This window comes from Phocoena sinus, chromosome 15 (assembly GCF_008692025.1).
Source record: "Phocoena sinus isolate mPhoSin1 chromosome 15, mPhoSin1.pri, whole genome shotgun sequence".
Taxonomy (NCBI): domain Eukaryota; kingdom Metazoa; phylum Chordata; class Mammalia; order Artiodactyla; family Phocoenidae; genus Phocoena; species Phocoena sinus.
This window is the reverse complement of record NC_045777.1, coordinates 5,628,198-5,648,891: the sequence shown is the minus strand read 5'-3', so window position 1 is coordinate 5,648,891 and position 20,694 is coordinate 5,628,198. Positions and strand designations below refer to the sequence as shown.

The 20,694-nt window shown below is 49.4% G+C and overlaps 1 long non-coding RNA gene across 1 annotated transcript in view; it reads right to left on the bottom strand.

Moving 5' to 3' along the window:
- Positions 1-2,722: 2,722 nt before the first annotated feature.
- The window catches only part of LOC116740917, a 41,023-nt gene continuing 23,051 nt past the window's right edge, over positions 2,723-20,694 (bottom strand). Inside the window, exons 3-4 of the long non-coding RNA XR_004345985.1 lie at positions 3,435-3,670; positions 2,723-2,795 (exon numbers count right to left, since the gene is read on the bottom strand). This is a non-coding gene — a long non-coding RNA (uncharacterized LOC116740917). The remainder of the gene's footprint in view (positions 2,796-3,434; positions 3,671-20,694) is intronic.

Sequence of the window (20,694 nt, the reverse complement as noted above, 5' to 3'; positions counted from 1 at the left end):
CACCTAGAGAGACCTCCGGGCTGCTCAGACCAGGGAGACCCTGGGCTCAGAACTGGCAGACCAGGTTCCTCCACTTTGGGATGCGGCTGCTTCAAGGTGGGAGAGGAAAGAGCAGACAGCGGGACAGAGGGCCAAGGTGGGCACAGTCCTCCTTTCCTTCCCTCTCCCTCGGACATTCCTTCCCCTGCAACCATTCAGAATCCACTAGACGGCACAGAGCTGTCCAGGTCATAGGCATAACTAGAGTGAGAGTTACTGTGGGCTTTCTGTGGGCAAGCACTGTGTGCTAAGCACTTTTTAAGGCTCATTTTATTTCCTCTCCTGAACAAGTCTGTGGGTTAGGTTATTATCTCCCTTTAGACAGTCAAGAACCTGAGGCTCAGAGACTTGAATAATTTATCCCAAACCACAGACACCGTAAACTGCGGAATTTACAAATTTGTAATGTGCGCATCTATTTGTACATATTACAATTTTGACTACTTGTAAAAGCTGGAATTTAAACTCATATGTTGAAACCATCACACTCACACACACCCACACAAACATGATAAATAAACCAACCAATATCCAAGAATGTCATTGCTGGAAAGTTCTCTAGAGATTCATTTCATTGTCTGACAAATATCGATGGAGCATCTTCTACATACAATGCACTGCTCACCTGTTCTAGTCTTGAGATGCCTGCTAGTACTTTGAACAGTCCCTGACTCCTAAAAGGACTTCATCCAGTGTTTCTGAATGAATGAATGAGTGAAGGAGTGAATGAACAAACGTGAATGACAACTTTTACATATACTTTTAACATTGAAAAGCTACCCTAAAATTCCTGGGTCACAAATCTGGTAGATGTACCCTCTGGATGAGAAGGGAAAGAGACACACTTGTCCTAGAAGGCTATGACAACACATAGTTCAAAAATCTAAATGAATGCATAAAAGAACTCTGCACTCTAGTCCTATAATACCTCAATCTATGAAACTTTAGCATTTATCTAAAAACTTTTCACAATAACTTTTAAAATTGGGCTGTCTTATACTAATGTCTGCGAGCAGGACAGGTAATGAGGAAAAGCAAGTTTAGCAAATGTTAGTGGTGGAACTTAGGCCACAGGGATACGGGCATTTGCTATCCACTTTTCTATAAAATCTGTAAGATGTCAGCGGAAGTTGCTGGCTTGGGCATCAGGAGTTTGAAACCTCTGAAGAGGACCAGATGCCCGGGAAGCTACTCTTCCGCCCCTGCCCCGCACCCCTCCTCCCCGAGGAGACTAAGGCTGGGATAATACGCCATGCTGGCAAGGCTCCCATATACGTTGCTGGTGGGACAGTTCCTCTGGAGGGTCATCTGGGAGTATCCATCAAGATTCCAAGTTCACAGGCCCGGCCATGCCACTTCTAGAAACTAATCCTAGAGACCTCCCCTTGCACAGGGGCAAGACCAGCTTTGTACATGGTCGTTAAATGCACTTCTCTTTGTAGCAGCAAAAGATCAATCACGATCTAAATATATCCAACAAGGGGGGCTAGTTTATGACACATCCGCAAAGTGAATTTCTTCATGTATTAAAATCAAGAGCTCGGGCTTCCCTGATGGCGCAGTGGTTGGGAGTCCACCTGCCGATGCAGGGGACGCGGGTTCGTGCCCCGGTCCGGAAAGATCCCACATGCCGCGGAGCGGCTGGGCCCGCGAGCCATGGCCGCTGAGCCTGCGCGTCCGGAGCCTGTGCTCCGCAACGGGAGAGGCCGCAACAGTGAGAGGCCTGCGTACAGCAAAAAAGAAAAAATATATATATATATCAAGTGTGGGTGAGAATATGGAGCAACTGGAAAGCTCATGCATTGCTGGCCTGAAAGCACAGTAGGTTGTACATTTTGGAAAACGGTTTGGGCAGCAACTACCAACACTAAACACATCCCTGCCCCACTCTGGGACCCCAGCCACTCTCCCCGTGGCATGTGCAGGAGCATGTGTGTCTATCCCCACAAAAGATAAGCACAGGACTGCCTAAAGCAGCTTTGTTCCTAAGAGCCGAGAACTGGAAACAACCCAAATGTCCATCAGAAATAGAATGGATCAATTACGGCTTGTTCACACAGTAGAATACTACACGGCAATAAAAAATAAACCAGTACGCAACACCTATGAATCCCACAGACATTATGCCGAGAAACAGAAGCCAGACACAGAAGAGAACGTGCTGTGCGAATCTATTTCCATAAAGTCCCAAAACTAACCTATGGTGAGAGTGTTGGGGGGACAAGGAGAGGTACTGCTGGGGAAGAGATCTGAGGAAGCACCGTAGGGGGACGGAAATGGTCCTTATACGTGGAAAAATGTATCAAGCTGTGTACTAACAACGCGTGTAGTTAATATAAAAGTTGTAACTCAACTGAAATGAAAATCCCTCAGAACAGCTTGGCGGTTCCTCAAAAAGTTAAACATAGAGCTACCATATGACCCAGTGATTCCACTCCTAGGTATGTACACAAAATAATTGAAAACACATTCAGTTCTGGACCCAAACAAACACTGGACACTAGCGTTCAGAGCAGCACTATTCACGATAGCCCAAAGGTGGAAACAACCCAAATGTCTATCAACTGATGGATGGATGAACAAATCGTGGAATATCCATACAATGGAATATTATTCAGCCACAAACAGGAATGAAGTGCTGATACCTACTACAACAGGGATGAACCTGGAGATAATATGCTGGGTGAGGGAAGCCAGACACAAAAGATCACACGTTGTATGATTCCAGTTAAGTGAAATATCCAGAACTGGCCGATCTGTAGAGACAGAAAGTAGAGTTGTGGCCGCCAGAGGCTGGGGGGAGAGGGGAAATGGGGAGTGAGTGCCTAATGGGTGTGGGGTTTCTGTCTGGAGTGACGAAATGTTCTGGAACTAAATAGTGGTGATGGATACACAACATCGTGACTATGTTAAAGGCCACTGAATTGTTCACTTTAAAAGAGTTACTTATGTTACATGAATTTCATCTCAATTTTTTAAAAAGTAAACAAGCAAAAAAAACTATGTAAAAAAAAAAAATCTCTCCGGAACATACGCTGGTGAAGACCCCATTTGCTGCATCTCCGGAGTCCAGTACAGCCAGATTTTCCCCTGGGGATGGACAAGACAGACACTACGTTGTCTAGAGAGCCCCAACTCACTAGAGGCCCTGGCCTTAGGGCCCATGTTGTATGAAAGCTCCTCGTCTTCAGCCACGAGGGGCACGAGCACTGAGGGGACACATGGGAGACGCAGCCCGGCGGGCAGCGCATCACAGCCGCTGCATGTGGTCTCCTCTGGAGCCTACAGATCCCAGCTCTGCAGCTCTAGCTGGGTGATCAAGGGCAAGGTCCTTCCTTAGTCTCTCTAAGCCTCTTTCTCCCCTTCTGTAAAATGGGAGTAAGAACAACACTTACCTCACTGAGTCCAGGAGAACGCAGTGGGCTAGAACAAGTAAGGCACTTGCAACGGACTGGCCCATCCTGAGCTTGCCATAAATGGACCCAGGCTAGGTTAGTCAGCATCTATGCCACTCAGTGCTAAAGTTCCTGCTGGAACTCTTGTGAGATGCACTTCTTTCCACCGGAGTTGCTGAGAGCACTGGATCTAAGCCTGGGGCTGCTGACCACCGTCTTTCTTAGAGACCATCTGCCTAGAAAAGGAGACAACGCAGGGAGAAGCATTGCTGGAGCACCCGGACACAGCCTTGCCTGAAGCCATCGACTCTGCACTTTCGTGTTACGTGAGCCAGTACTTCTTCTTCTGTTAAGCTGGTTTGATTAGGTTTTCCGTCACTCGCAACCTAGACAGTCCTGCTGATCCTGGGGCAGAACACACAGAATGGCTTTGGCGTTGCTGCGGTGCCACACCTCCGTCATCTGCCCTGGGAGTTCCGTAGCCGGCTGCCAGCAGACACTCCTGCCCAACAGGCTCGGGCTCCTCCGGGAGGCTCGGGGCAAATCATCAAGGCCACCCAACCTCACTCCTTTACACCCGAAACCCTTTCTTCCCCTGATCCTCCTGTCCCCTCATTTCTCCTCCCTCTTCCCCTTCTCAGAGACTGTCTTCTTTCCTGCTTTCCTAAGAGGATGAATTAAGGACCAATTAAGGCTGAGTGTGGAATGTGGAATCATCCACCCCAGACATCAGAGATCACACATCAAGTAGTCTCTGCTGAGATTACTTAACCTCTCTGAGACTTGCTTTGCTTTTCTGTAAAACGGGGATCATACTTCCCATTCATGAGCCTTATAAATACGCCGTGCGCACCGTATGGCCCATAGGAAGTACTCATCCACACTGATGACTATTATTAACCCTTACCTCCTCTACCCAGTCCTTGGCCCATTAACGCCCATTGCCATCGGTGACCTTGAGGACTAAAGAGGAGACCAAGCCCCTGGCCATCTCCCGGGTGGTCTCCACGAAATCATCTGCAGACACTGTTAGCTGATGACTTAACTCTTCAAACGAGGTCCACCCCAGTGAAATGCCTGCCTGCTCGGCCAGGCTTTAAGAATATAAATACCACCATCGGCAAGATTCAAAGCCCAGGGCCGGGTAATGACTACCCCTCTTGGGCCTTAGTCTAAGGCAGGTTCCAGCCTGCTATGCAGGGCCTGGAGCTTCTCTTAGGTGAGGCTGTAGCAAACAGCCTCGCCTTGCATGGAGCATTTCACCTCTGCTTAAGGAATAAGAAGCACGTGGGAACTCTGCTGCCGGTCGTCTCAGTCCCCAGGCTCAGCACTCTTACAGCAGAAGTGGAACGGTCCTATGTATGAATGGACATTAGCTAGAGATGCTAGGAAAACCCATAACTGAATTTAGCCTGTGAACGGATTGGAACAGTATGCCCACCCTACACCATCACTGGGGATGCTCCCAGGCTGTGGTATTATTACTGGAGACTTTTCCATTCACAGAGCACTCTTCAAACATCCTGCTACTTGTGTAAGATACTTACCATCACATGATGCTGAGGTCACACCCCAAGCGCCCTTGCATAATTGGCATTCTCTCGAAATGACACAGATCAGTCCAAGGCATTCTGGAAGTCGTGGAGTATAGTTTTGTGAGCTGGGTGTAGGCTTTGGAGCCAGTCCCTCTGTAAGGATTGGGAACTGAGTGGTGAAAATGAAGTACATTGTCTGCATTTGGCTTTTTTGAGCGCAGTGCAATGCTGCTGTCTCCTCCTCTACCCTACACTGCAAACCCCTGAGGGGCAGGGTGGGTCTCGTTTGGCTTTGTCTGCTAACACGCTGGCTTAGTTTCCTGTTCTGCTAAATGCGGATCCTAGCGGTTCCTGTTTAGTCGGGCTGCTGTAAGGATGAGTGACGGCTGCCTTTGCTGAGCCTGTATCCCGCGCAGGGCACCTTTCTAAGTGTGTTACAGGCATGACCTCATCTAATCTGGGCAACATCCCAATGAGACAGGTACTAGTGGCATCCCCAGATAAGAGGGATTTACAGATGAGGAAACTGACGCGGCGGGGGGCCTGAACACCTTGCCTGAGGTCACAGACCTAGCAAGTGCTGGGGCCAGAACTGAACCCAGGCATTTGGACAGTGGAGTCCAGCTTTCTGACCACCGGCCCCACTGATCCCTGGTTCAACACGATGATGGATGTGAAACACGTACATGGCACAGCATCTGCACCCAGCTGTCCATAAACTGTACATCTGATTGTTATTCATGCCCTCCACAGGACTCCACACACACTGTGGGACATCCACTAGTCAATATTTAGTGAATGGACTAACGCAATTGGTCATGAAATACTGGTTGAGCTCGCGCCATGCCCAGGGTACTACTCTAGACACAGGGGATGGAGACTTGCGAGGCCCCTGACCTCCTGATGCTTCCATTCCAGTGGGAGAGGACAGGCAGTGGCCTTAGAGTCAGCTAGAGTATCAGATATAGTATAATGTCAGAGGTGATGTGAAGCAGCCCAAAGGGAAAGAGACAGACGGGAGCTGAAGGGGAAACAATTTACAGTTTCTTTGAAAATGTGGAATCTTAGAACCAGAGGGGCAGTGAGAAAAGTCCCAGAAGGGATGTATTTGTGACTCTGTAATGCTTTGGTCAAAGTAAATGCCACCACATAGCAGTGAAAGTTATACCAGGGGTTTTGAAATGGCAACAGAGAGGGATGGTTGATGGGGTCGACCTGGGGGTGGACTCGCTACACACACACCCCTGCCGCCACCCCGGCTTTCAGAGCTGACAGCAGTGTGAAGACAGGACCAGGCAGCCCCCAGCAGATGGCATCCACGCACGCCTCCCCTGCCGGCTGAGCTGACCTGGGAAGGGGCCTCCCGAGTCCTGTATTTTGCCTTCTTTTGAGTGAGTGGCCAAAAGCTCAACGCAGTCTCAATTAGGACGTCCTTCATCGGTGACCAGTACATAAGAACCAAGACCACCGCAATGGAATTTCAACGGGGTAAATAAAATGTAGATGCTAAACCCTGAGTTGCAGCAGCTGGACGAGTGAGAGGCCAGCGGAGATGGGGATTCACAGGTGCAGGACAGTATGGCCGGCTTTCCGGGGTGCAAAGCATGCAAAACGGGGTGGGTAGATTTGCAGAACACTGGACAAGGAGAAAAAGAACTCAGGTTTGTGTGCAATTGTCCTCCGACACCAAGTCTTGGGCCGCACAAGCGGCATCGCGAGGAGGCTGTGATCTGCAGGCTTCAGCCTCCCAGCTGCTCTCGCCTCTGAAACCCCCCGGGAGCTCGGTGGTGACCTCATTAGCATCCAGTCCTGTGCTCTGGAGGGGATCCGCTGTGCAGGGTCCAGGTTGAAGCCGGCCAAGAAATCCTTGAAGAGAGCCAGGGACAGAATTTAAAGCCAACAGAAACAGCAGTTTCTGACCCAGGGTTCCCCACGGTCTGTGGAATTCCATGAAGGAGGTGATGTTAAGATGGTCAAGGAAGACCACCGGGGCCCCTACCCCAGATCAGCACCTTGCTGTCCCTGTCTTGGGCTGATCAGACCCCCAAAGAGGGTAGGGGCCACCATGTCCCAGCAATGGAGCTCTTGCAAGCTGACATGGAGAGTGGCCTCAGAAGAAGGGGAGAAATGACAGAAACATGGGAGGAAAGCCCAAAGTTATCAAAATTATCAAAACTCTCCCAGTCAAGTTGGATTTGGAGTGCAAATAACAGGCCCCACTTCGCAGGCCCAGCCCGGCAGACAAAGTGTCAGCTGTGGTGACACATCGTGTTTGTCCTCTGCCTCTGGCAGCTGAGTACTGGCTTGCTTGGCCATCCGCAGAAGAAATCCATCTTGACGAGAACATTCTAATTCTATTAGGAGGCGTCTGAGCCAGGCATTTTTGGCCCTTCCCTGCCTCTCTGGGGAGCACGTCAGGACCAGCCATAACACAGGCAGGGGAAGAGAAAGGACCGGAGGCCCTGAGCTGGGATCTACAGGAGCCGAGAGGCACTTCATTCTGCAGGGTTTATTGATCGCACAAAAGTGCTTCCACCTGGGACGGGAACCAGCAGGGCTCCTGTCCCAGGACAACCAGTCCAGCACTGTGGACAAGCTCTGGAGTTTGGGAGACAGGCCTGGATTCAAGTCTCAGCTCCACCACTTTCTTGCTGGGAGCCTCAGCCTCAGTTGAGGCCCTGAGGCCTCTCTGAGCCTCAGTTTCCTGATCTGTAAAATGAACATAATAATAGCACCAACCACAAATGATCTTTAGGAGGACTCGGTGAGATCGCGCTCATCAAACACTCACCAGAGCTTTAACCGTTGTATGTGCTCCACGAGTGCCTCTGAGGCCCTGTTAGCTTAACTGCGGTTGCCACAGTGAAGGGCTTCTGTGTTCCAGCGACTGTAGGCCTGCCCTTTGTCCGGTGCTCTCAGGCACCAGGGACCATGCTAAGTGTTTTACAAACATCGTTACCTCACTAATTTTCCCAGCAAACCTATGACACTGGGACCATTGTTGCATCAGTCAGAACAGTTCTGATAGCAGGTCACAGGTCGGCCGATTAAAAGCAGATAGAACAAGGGGGAAGGTGGGTTTTCTCCCAGCACTCGATGTCTGCTGGCAGGCTGTACCAGGTGGGATTGGTGTCCCCATGAACTCTCCAAGGACCAGGCTCTTTGCATCTTCCTGCTCCCCCATCAGCTGCAGACTGGCTTCTTCCCTCATGGTCACGGAATGCTGCTGCAGCTCCAGGTGTCACACGCAGATGTGACAATACTCTGACGAGCGGCATTTGTCCTGTCCGTCTCTACTAGGAAGGGAAGCCTCTGCCCTAAACTGAAGGCACGCAGGCCGCCAGTGTCGTCTGCCAGGACTGGGGCAGAGCCCTCCACTTAGCCCCACCGTTCACTGGCAAGGAACTAGCCCGACTGTTCATCTCCCATAGTGGGAGGTGGGCTTTGCCAGCAAGGAGAAGGACTTGGGGGAGGGAGACAGTTGATAGTGTCTTCTCAAATGTTCACCCATCCTTGACGAGGAGAGTCGAGGTACAGAAAGATGAAGCTGGGTGTCTGACATCACACTGCTGGCAGGTGGTGACTCCAGGCCCACAGCCTGGCCACTAGTCTTCCTGACCTTTCCGACCTAGAGCATTTAAGAAATCCTTCCCTACCCAAAGTCATGTGCTTTCTTTTTTGAAGTTTTGTTTTTCATACATAGGTCTTTTTTTTTTTTGATGTAGACCACTTTTAAAGTCTTTATTGAATCTCTTACAATATTGCTTCTGTTTTATGTTTTGGTTTTTTAGCCCCAAGGCATGTGGGAGCTTAGGTCCCTGACCAGGGATCAAACCCGCACCCCCTGCATTGGAAGTCTTAACCACTGGACCGCAGGGAATTCCCACACATAGGTCTTTAAACCACTCTGAAGTGAATTTTGAGTATGATACACAGTAGGAATAAAAAAAAAAAATTTTGACGTGGAAAAATGGTTGTCATAGCAACTAGTTTTGAAAGTAGCCCATCCTTTACCCTTATCTTCAAGGTCACCTGAGTCATGGAACACGTCTCCACTCATCTTTATCCATCACTGTTGCAACATCAGCTTCTCTCAATAACTGGAGCTTTGTAACAAGCCTTATGTCTGGTAAGTTAAATCGGCCCAACTTCTTCTTCCAATTTATCTAAGTTATTCTTGCCCTTTGTTTCTCCATACAGTTTTAGAATTGATTTGGTAAGTCCATTGAGAATGCAAATTCCAAAAAGAATTATTGGAATTTCATGGGATCTAGGTTAATCTGGACACATTCTTCTTTTTATAATACTGAGTCTTACATCCACAAATATGGCATATGTCTTCATTGATTCTGGTCTTCTTTCATGACCTTAAACAATGTTTTATAATTTTCCCTGTAAAGGTTTCATCAATATTTTCTTAGTTATATTTCAAAAACCCACACTGGAGTGAAAAGGATCTTAGATGAGAGACCGAGTAGGCGGCCGGGTCTGCATATAAGATTCTATGTAAGTGCTCCCCAAACTAGGAGCTGTAGGAACAAGAAGTGGCAAGAGATGGGGTGGGCAGGGGAGTGAGGAAGACTTACAGAGGAGACTGTCCCCAGGAATGGACCACACCGACCAGAGGAGGGAAGGTGGCATTCTGCATGAGGATGAAGGATCATGTGGGAGACTGCAGGTGATGGCTGGAGCGAAATAAACAGGTGAGATTGCCAAGTTCTATGGAGGCAAAGCTGATGTTACAGTTAACAAACTCCAGGATCTTGAAGGGGGTCAGAATATAACCTTTAGGCAACACAGACAGACTTTTGATCAAAGTGATGGAAATGGACAGAAAGACGAAAAGATGTGGCCAGAGTTTTGAACATGTGCTTACACTGACCTACATTTTCATCACAATTGTAAGACGATGATAATAATAATAACAGTAGTAGTAATAATGACAGTTAATTTTTACTGAGCACTTTCTATGTGCTAGGCCCCATTCTATGCTCTTTACTTATGAATGTTTGTATTAATGAATGAATGGGTGAAACGTGTTAATTCATTTAATCCTCCTAACAACCTATGAGGCAGATACTTTACCATCCTCCTCTTAAAGACAGAGAAAGTGAGGTCCAGAGAGACTGATAATTTGCCCAAGGTCACACAGCTAATAAGTGGCAGAACTCAAGTGTGAACCCGGGAACTCTGGCCACAGATCATATGCTATTAGCTACTACAAAAACCAAGGTGAATTGTGCCTGCTGCTGGGAAGTTGGGCTGCTCTCAGGGAGGTCCTGGCTCCTGGTCCTGACTGCGGAGCCATGAACCAGTCCTTTGATAGAGACGCCAAACCAACTTCCCATCAAATGCGGTAGAAATAGAAGCCACTGGTCATTGGATGCCCTGTGATTTTGGGACAATCACCTGAGAGGTTCCCCAACCACAGATTTGGTGGCTGCTCCCCTCTGCCTGCCCCCCTGTTATTTTCTTTCCAGAATTTACCTTGTCTAGACAACATGCTAATGAGTTACCTGAGAAGGTCTGGATGGCTGGTAGTGTCTCTTAATGAAACCCATTTGCTCGACAGAACGGCTGGCATTGGCAAATGAACCTGAGTGACAGGACCGGGCAGGGATGCCGAGTGGCACTGGGCACTCCACATAGTGGAGTTCAAGGGTTGCCCAGCCACCAGCACCACCTCCACATGCAGGGCTAAGAAAACAGTTTTCAAGCACGTGGGTATGGTTTTCAAGGCAGGTAGAAGAAAGAGGTGCACGAGGTAGAAAGGGTACGGCCTCATCTGCTGCTACCTCCACAGTGAGGGCTAGGGGACAACTCCCACTAAAGCCACCAAATAAGGCAGCACTAAACTTTGTGTAAAGACAGGTGGGCTGAGAACCGGCACAGGGCAAGTGAAGAGAAATGAGTGATGCCCTCACGGCAGACTGTAATCAAAACTACAAGACCCATTTACTCTACATTCAGCAGCAAAACGAGTTCCAAAAAGCACGAGGAACAAGGATTTCTGCTTTAAGAACCCCAAACTCTTTGAAGCCAAGTCTGGGAAGGAGGGAGACAAAGTCTCAGAAATACAAAGATCCTTTGCTGACTGTGATTACATGAGACTCACGTCTCCTTCCCTTTTTCCTAAAGACAAAATAATCCCTATCTTATAAAATGGTTCAAACATTTCAGACATATATAATACAGAAGATGGAAGTCCCCCCAAATATAATGGACTAAAGTGGAATAATGGCCTTTGCACCCAACGGGTAGCCAGGCAGTATGTACTTTGTTCCTGTTATCAGCTTATAGAGTTTTCCACTGTGTATATGGAAAGCATTGCATCAGTCTTGCACTGGAGAATATCTGAGTGTTTGCAAGTTTTTTGCATTTCCAAACAGTGAGGCAATGAAAAACACTGCCGACTTTTATAGACACCGAACGTTCTAGCAGAGAAATCTGATACCACCAGAGGCCTTCAAAGTAACGACTGCTTCCATTTATTGAGCACTTACTGTGTGTGTCCTAACAGTGAGAATGCATTTCATCCTCATAACCCTCTGAGACAGGTATGATGGTTACCCCCACGTGACAGATGAGCAAACTGAGGCTCAGAGAGGCTAAAATGCTCAGAGTCAGAGAGCTAGTAAGGGGTGAGGCTAGAGACCGAAACCCTGCATGCACTTCACGCGTATGATTATTGCAACCATGCGGCCACACGGGTGTGACAGAGGGTAAGGAAGGGGTGGGGGGTGGGAGATGGAGCCCAAGGTGAGGTGAGGCACTGAGGGGGGCAGAAGTACAAGCACGTGTGGGAAGAAAACATGAAAATTATTCTACTCTTCTGAGCTGGAAAGATAGAACTGCCCCTGCAAAGCAATAAGGCAACGTCCTGCATTATATCTCTATCACGGGGCTTCGGAAAGTCGGGTGAGGAAAGCTGGTCCAGCTGACTGCTGAGGGGCTGCAGATGGAAATAAACGCATCTTTCTCGATGCCCTGGTTGCACAGGTCGGCTGGGAAGCGGGACAGCGGTGAGGTCTCCAGCCTCCACGTCTGGATGAATGGGGCCAAAGTCCCACTGTCCCTTCGAGAGTAGCGGCACCCTGGAAAGTCCTAGCACCACCTCAGTTTCCCCCTCTGCTCAGTGGGGATTTGAACACTTGCTCTTGTGATGTTTTTGAGCATGAAATAAGATGTGCCTCCCTGGTACCCACTAATCCGTGATACTTCTATTTCTTTTTAGCCACTGTCACTCTACCTTCTGCACGTGCGCCCAGCCCCCGTCCCCGCACGCGATGGACACTGAGTTGCTGTGCCTGGATGTTGTGAACCTGCTCCCTGCTCATAAGCAGCTGGGCCCAGCAGGACGTCTCAGATCAAGAGGCTGGCTCCGCCCACCAACTGGCTGTGTGACCTTCGGCAAGTGTCTCAACCTCTCTGAGCTTCAGTTTCTTGTATGGAAACTGGCAGTCATAACAGACCTACATCCCCCATAGGACTGAAATGAGGATTGCATGAGTTAATGCATGAACAGTGCCAGGTACACGGTAAGCACCTTAGACATTAACAATTTGTGTTACTACTAATCCACTTAAGTAAAATGTATTTGAGAACCTTCTGTATACCAGTCAGTGTTCTAAGTGCTGCAGGTACGGCAGTGAACAAAACCAGACAAACCCTGCCCTTACGGAGCTTAGATTCTAGGGGAAGACGCAAACAACTAAACATAATATAACGTCAGGTAGGGAGCAGTGCAGGGAAGGGCATTAAAGCAGGGTGGGGTGAGCAGATGTAGGGTGATTAAGAAAAGGGGTAACATTGCGCTGTTCACCGAAAGTTTTTGCTTCTCCTTCTGGACACTTGTCACTGGCTTTGGCCACGAAACGCGAATGGAAGTGATAGGTGTCACTACCCGGTAGGACTGCAGAGCCACTGTGTGATTCTCCACACTCCCGTCCCGTGGCCACCGTAACCATGAAAATATAAGTAGAGACGGAGCCTCAGTCAGCCTGGGCCTCTGAGTGACCACCAGAGCCCTCAAGGGATGACACCAGACATGCAGTGTGTGTGAGAGATGAGCATTGGCTGTGCCTGAACTTGGAGAATTGGGACCTGCTTGTTACTGCAGCAAACTGAGCCTGATCTAAAAGTCCTTAAGGGGGCACTTGAGCAGAAGCCAAGGAGCAGAAGCCTAGAAGCAAGCCGCAGGACGATGTGTGATGTGTGGGGAGTGCTGCAGGCAATGGGAACAGCAGGTGCAAAGGCCCAGAGACAGGAGTGGACTGGTGGATTTCAGGAACAGCACAGAGGCTGGTGTGGCTGGACCAGCCCCAGCAGGGTCCGTGTGGCAGGAGAGAGGGGGCCTGATGATGTCCCTGTGGTCACTGTAAGGCCAAGCACAATGATTATTGGTGTCTGGGGAGGGGAGGCTCTCCAAACCAACCAGCACACCTGTCCTCCCGGACCTGTTTCCAATCCTGCCTTTCAAAAGTCACAAGGAGGGCTTCCCTGGTGGAGCAGTGGTTAAGAATCTGCCTGCCAATGCAGGGGACATGGGTTCGAGCCCTGGTACGGGAAGATCCCACATGCCGTGGAGCAACTAAGCCCGTGAGCCACAACTACTGAGCCTGTGCTCTAGAGCCCGTGAGCCATAACTACTGAGCCTGTGTGCCACAACTACTGAAGCCCGCACGCCTAGAGCCTGTGCTCCGCAAGAGAAGCCACCGCAATGAGAAGCCCGCGCACCGCAACGGAGAGTAGCCCCCGCTCGCTGCAACTAGAGAAAGCCTGTGCGCAGCAACGAAGACCCAATGCAGCCAAAAATAAATAAGTAATTAAAAAAAAAAAGTCACAAGGAGAAGATGCAGCCCTTGGTGCCCATCCCGACCCTCCATGCAGGCAATGGGTTGGAGCGTCCTGTTGGACCCTCCCCCAGCCCAGGGGCTCTCCTCCCTGGCCAGGGACCTTCCAGCTGGCCTCACATTTGGCTGTGGGTCCTCATTTGTTTGGGGCTTGGACAGACTTTCTGAGCTGCTCCTCTCAGCACCTGTCTGTTTGTGACAGTGACTCTCTCCGTTGGTCCAAGCCTCTGTTCAGCTGAGTTTCTTTCTCTGGTTATTTCTCCAGTGAACAACCGGGGCAGAGGCAGGGTTCTGTGGTATTCCCACGACTCCCAATACCTGTATCAAGACCTAACAGGATGCAGAGATAATGAGGGGAGGGATGAGCACCCTGTGATCTGAGCAGAGCACGTGTGAGGTTCTGGATTCTCCATGCAGAAGTTGCATCCTTGCTGCAGGCGCCCACAGTGCCCACGGCACCCAGAGGCATGGACGGAGCTGGCTGCTCTAGTGGATATCTGCCGGCTTTGCCCCCCAGCATCCAGACCCTTTTCTGCCGCTCACAGCACCCCAGCAAGCACCTAAAAGACCGCAAAGGACTATCCCTCCCTTTCTCAGCTCAGGCCTACAGCCCCGTGCTCCCCTCCCCTCCCCTGTGCTCCACGTCCTGGAACAGGTTCATGGCAGAGGCCTGACCACTGAATTTCTTGTACCCACCCCACTCCCAGCCTTTGTGACTGGCTTTGCGGTGGTCATGTGACCCAAGCTGGGCCAATGCTATCATCCCAGGACTCTTAGGGGAACCATACAGGAAAGATGGGATCACTCTGTTTGGGATAACATGGCAGGATGTGAGCTCACAGCTGCTGCTAACCATACCAGCCACCACGTGGGAAGAGCCTGCCTGAGAATGAAGACAGCAGAAGAAAGCAAAGTGGAGGGATGGAAAGATGCAGATTTCTGAAAGTATTCAATAATATTTGAGCTCCTGCATCCAGCTAAGCCTGAAGTGTCTGGACTTTGGGGTTAGGTAGTTTGTGTTGCTTTCCTGTCACTCCCAATCAATAGCGCCTCAACTGATTCACACATTGGTAGACGGACATCAGGAACTGGGGTGTGGTGGTGGAAGGAACACCGGGCAGGATGGAAAATGAGAGGAGACAAGCGTGGGAGCAGTGGGCACGGAGGGCTGAGAGCTTCATGCTTGTGGTGGTTCTCTGTGTCCCTCAGCACAGATGCCGAAGTCCTCAAGACCGCCTACACAGCCCTGTGGCATCTGGCCCGTCGTTACCTGTCGGGCCCCATCTCCTCTTTCGCCCCACTCGCGTCCTCCGTTCCAGCCACATGGCCTCTGTATCCATTTTCTCTGCTGTGTAACAAATCACCCCCAAAGTTAGCAGCTTAGAATAACACCAACTTATTAGCTCACAGTTCTGGAGGTTGGAAGTCCAGCAGGTCTGACTGGGCCCTTCACCCAGGCAGAAGTCAAGGTGTTGGCCAGCTGTGCTCTTGTCTGGAGCTGAGGGTTCTCCTCTGAGCTCCTGCTGGTAACTGTCAGAACTCCGTTCCTGTGGTTGTAGGACTGCAGTCCCCACCTCCTTCACAGTTTTCAGCTGGGGGCAGCTCTCAGGTCCTAGAGGCCACCTTGCATGTGCCTCCCTCCACCTTCAGCAAGCAACAGCACATGGCATCTTTCCTGTGCTTCAGTCCCCCTTGACTTCGCTGCCAGAGCCAGAGAGCGCTCTCTGCTCTTAAAGGGCTCAACTGATTAGACCTGGCCCACCTGGCTCATCTCTGCATCTCAAGGATAACTGACTTGGGACTTTAATGACCAATGCAAAGTCCCTTTACAGCAGTAGCTGGATTCGTGTTTGGTGGAATGACCACAGGCTGGAATCTTGGGGGGCTGCCTTAGAATTCTGCTGACCACAGCTTCCTTGTTCCTCAAACATCCCAACCAAGCCCCCCTCCCCGCAAAGACTCGCACTTGCTGTTCCCTCCTCCAAGAAAGCTCTCCCTGCAGGTGGCCACGTGGTCCACCCCTCACTTCATTCAGGTCCCCGTACAAACGCCACCTCCTTCAGAAGCCTTCCCAACCTCCCATCAGAGTCATCACCCCCGTCACTCTGCAGCCTCTTAACCCTGCTTCGTTTTTCTCCCTAGCGCTGAAGTGCTCTCACAGATTTATTTGCTCTGTCTCCCCCGCTGGACTCTAAGCCCTGGGGACAGGGACTTTACTTTGTTTGCAGCATCTGGCACAGAGTAGATGCTCAATAAATGTTTGTTGAATGAAAAAGAAGAGCATGTTTCTTAAGTTTCTTAATGGTCTTAAGTAGTCACCCCGAGGTCATTCTCATGTTCGTCTGCCAGTCCTGGCTCCACGGGAAGCAGAGTTAAGCTACAGCTGAGAGCCCAGGCAGCAGAGCCAGACTGCCTGCCTCCATGTCATAAGGGCCGCCCCCCACTTCATCTGCGACACAGGGAAAATTTTTGTACCTGCCTCACAGGGTGTCTGTAGGTGCTAAATGAAAAGAGTCCAGGTGAGGTGCCTGGCACCCACATTAAAACCCTAAAGTGACACAGCTTCCTACCCTCAGATAGGCAAAAAATAAAGAATGCTGACATGATCAAGGGTTGGCAAGGATGTGTGACAGGGGCCTCCACTGAGGCTGCACGGCAATGCAATCACTTCGAGATTAAAAAAAAAAAAGTCACGAGGAGAAGATGCAGCCCTTGGTGCCCATCCCATTCCACCAGAATCTAGTGGAAGTGAAGAAAAGGAGCCTGTCCTATTCCTCCTGGGAGGCAAGCACAGGACTCCTGGTAATGACACTGTTTGCAATCACATCTACCAATATATAATGCTTATACCGATATGATCTTACCGGCACACTCACAGATGCTGCTAGCAAGAATACGGCCGCAGTTGACGGCCAGACATGAGAGTAAGAACGTTACATAAATAATCTCATTTCATCTGTATCTCCATTTTACAGATGAGAAAATGGAGGCTCAGAGAAGTGTAAATTACTTGCTCAAGGCCACACACGGCTGGGGAGTGGCAAAGTTCTGACCCACGCCCTAGATGGTGGATAGGGTGGGGAGGGGAGGAGAGGCAGCAGGTGGAAGGAAAACAGCAGAGAAGACAAAATGACAGCATCAACACATCACAAAGAGCACTTTCTTCTGCCAAATGCTAAACAGAGCTACCACACGACCCAGCCATTTCACACCCAGGTACACACCCAAAAGAAAGGAAAACACACACCCACACAATGTTCATCCACAGGCATGCTCACAGCAGCATGATTCATAAAAGTGGAAACGACATAAGTCCCTCAACTAATAAATGAATAAATAAAATGTGGTATGTCCATACAGTGGAATACTGTTTGGCCATAAAAAGGGATGAAGCACAGATACATGCCACAATGTGGGTGAACCTTGAAAACATTCTTCTGACCGAAAGCGGTCAGTCACAAAAGGGCACACAGTGTATGATTCCATTTACATGAATTCTCCAGAACAGGAAGATCTATAAAGACAGCAAGTAGATCAGTAGTTGTAGGGGCTGGGGGAGGGGAGAATGAGGAATGACTGCTATCAGGGGCAGGGTTTCTTTTGAGAGGGACAAAAATATTCCAAAATTAGATTGTGATGATGGTTGCACACTCTGGGAATATACTATAAAAACCATTGAATTGTATCCTTTAAGAGGGTGAATTTGGGGGCTTCCCTGGTGGCACAGTGGTTAAGAATCCGCCTGCTAGTGCAGGGGACACGGGTTCTATCCCTGCTCTGGGAAGATCCCACATGCTGCAGAGCAACTAAGCCCCATGTGCCACAACTACTGAGCCTGCGCTCTAGAGCCCGTGAGCCACAACTACTGAGCCCGCGCGCCTAGAGCCCGTGCTCTGCGACAAGAGAAGCCACCGTAATGAGAAGCCAGCGCACTGCAACGAAGAGTAGCCCCTGCTCACCGCAACTAGAGAAAGCACGCACACAGCAACGAACACCCAGCGCAGCCAAAAATAAAATAATAAATAAAATAAATAAATTTATAAAAAAAGAAAAAAGAAGAAAGTGAATTGTATGATATGTGAATTATATTTCAATAAAGCTGTTTTCAAAATATGTTCTAAGGGGCTCTGGTTTTCTGAGCGTTCACGGGGAAAGGTTATGAAAAAATAAGCTCAGCAAATGCAGGTTGAACAAGCTTAGTAAGGTTTTTAATGCAGGACTTCTCAGAGCCTTCAATTCATAGATATGCACAGGGACACTCCTAAGAGGAACATGTCCTAATAATTGATAATGTTTATTGAGTTTTCACAATGGGCCAGACATACACTAACTCATTTACACATATTAACTAATTGAATTCTTATGCTAACCCTATGAGGTGGTTACTATGATTACCCTCGTTTCACGCATGAAGAAACTGAGACCCAGAGAGGTTGAGAATCTTGCCCAAGGTTACACAGGCAGCAAGTGACAATGTCCACAACTGAACCCAACGAGCTTTGCTCTGAGATTCACGCTGGACTGTATATCTCGATGTAGTATACAGCATTTCCAAGACACGTTTGACCACGGCTTACTTTAATAAAAAGAATTCCGAAATATCTGCCTTCTCTCCAGCTTCAAGGCCAGCACCCTGGTCCAGGAGCACACCCTCCTGAGCAAGTGCAATTCCTTTCCCAGCCCCGCAGGGGCCTCCTGCTGCCTGTGCACCAGGGTTTCTCAATGGCGGCACTGTCAACCTTTGGGACTGGCTCACTCTGTGCTGGGCGGGGGGCTGCCCTGTGCTTTGTAGGGGGCTTCACAGCATCCTTGGCCTCTCCCTGCTAGATGTCAGTAGCACCTTCTCCCCACGTTTGACAGCCAAAAATCTCTCCCAACATTGCCAGATGCTGACAGGGACAAACTGCCCAGGTCGGAATTGCTGCCTTAGAAGAAAGTCCCAATTCCTCACTGTGGCTGAGAAGCTCCTGATGGTCTGGCCTTGCCCACCTCCTCGCCTACCACCTTCCGGTACCCACACCCCACAGCAACGGGCGCCTGCTCTCTGACTCTCCAAGCGCGGCCCCTCCTCAGGCTCTTCGCATGTGTTCTTCCCTCCGTCCTTCTTTCTCATTATTCAGGTTTTCTCTGTCCACCTTCTTTGCTGTTTTCTACCCAGTCACTCACTCCCCTAATACTAGGATTTGTTTTCGTGTAACACACCATTATTTATGTCTCTGAGTGCTGGATGAATCATGACCCTGTCAACAGGTAAATCGGGAAGCCCTCCTGGCGTGCGCCTGGGCACGGTCAAGACTGGCGACTGGAGGGGAAAACACCTGAGGAGTTTTACCAGTTTTATCACCGTGGCTGTGGGCACGGAACACGCTTCTGGTCTTTTGTAAAAGGTCTCTTTCTTTCAAAATCGGTTGCCAAGAGGTCTTTAAAACGGAAAACACACAATACAAGAAGGAAAAAAACAGCAGAAAAGGAAGACGAGGATTACTTTAAAATTTTTAAAGTCTTCTTAAATGAAAGCAAGTCTCTGCTTAGTGTCGGCTGATTTTCCACCTAAAGCAGGAACTAGACATCGGAACGGGAATGGAAAGCAGTGGTGGGGTGTCTCTAGGTCACGGCTTCAGCAGTTCCGACAACAGGGGCTGGGTGGAGGAAAGCGATGAGCAGTCCACTTGGGGTGTGAGGAGGAAGGAAATACAAGGCAGAGAGGATGAGTCAGCCTGGGCTGGGGCCACCCTGAGCGCCAGCAGGCAGAGAGAGAGCCAGCTTGAGGAACCTTCCTGGCAAATCCACAGGATACCTCTATGCACTGGAAGGAACTGCAGCTTCTAAAGCTCTCCCCAGATTTCCTCCTCCGGGGTGGTCTTCTGTGAAGGGATTTTGAACTTTGCAAGGATTTTGCTGCGCACAACTCAGCCTCCTGAGCTTGGCTTCTCCCTCTGTTAGTGAGAGGCTCAGGCTTGCTTGGAATGTCTCGACCTGGAAGCCCCTGCCATAGTGGCCCTGGGAGGTTAGACGGGAGGCCCTAAATATCTCCAACCACCTATTAAATATTTTTATTAAAAAAAAATCAGGGGCTTCCCTGGTGGCACAGTGGTTGAGAGTCTGCCTGCCGATGCAGGGGACACGGGTTCGTGCCCTGGTCCGGGAAGATCCCACGTGCCGTGGAGCGGCTGGGCCTGTGAGCCGTGGCCGCTGAGCCTGTGTGTCCGGAGCCTGGGCTCCCCAACGGGAGAGGCCATAACAGTGAGAGGCCCGCGTACCGCAAAAAAGAAAAAAAAAAAAAAAATCAAACCAGAAATAGTCAAGTCCCCAAGTCCAACCACCAATTTACGGGAACTACCAGGGATAGAAAAACATGTTAAACGACACCACAGGGATGCAATCCACAAACTCAATTGCACAAAGCTCTCTGGGACAAATGACTAGCTGTCTCCAACAAATAAACTGCAAGGAAGGAAAAGAGGGAATCCTGTGGAATTAAGGAGTCTTAAGAGACACATCAGCCAACAGCCATGTATGGATGCACCTTGCTTGCATTTTGACAAGAACAAACTGTGAAAACAATTCATGAAACGACTGGGGAAATTTCAACAGTGATGGGATATTCAGTGATATTAAAGGATGACTGTGAATGCAAGTTTTGGTATGATAATGGGATCATGGTTATTTTTTAAAGAATCCTTATTTTGTAGAGATATTTGTTCAAATACTTGTAGAAGAAATAATATGATGCCTGGGATTTGTTTCTAAATAATCTGGAATGAGGTGGGGGAAGGGGAGGATGTAGATGGAAAAAGTTTGGCTGTCTGGCCAATCATGGCAGCTGCTGTTGGGTCTGTGGTAGTGGATGACACACCCTCTCCCTAAAAACAA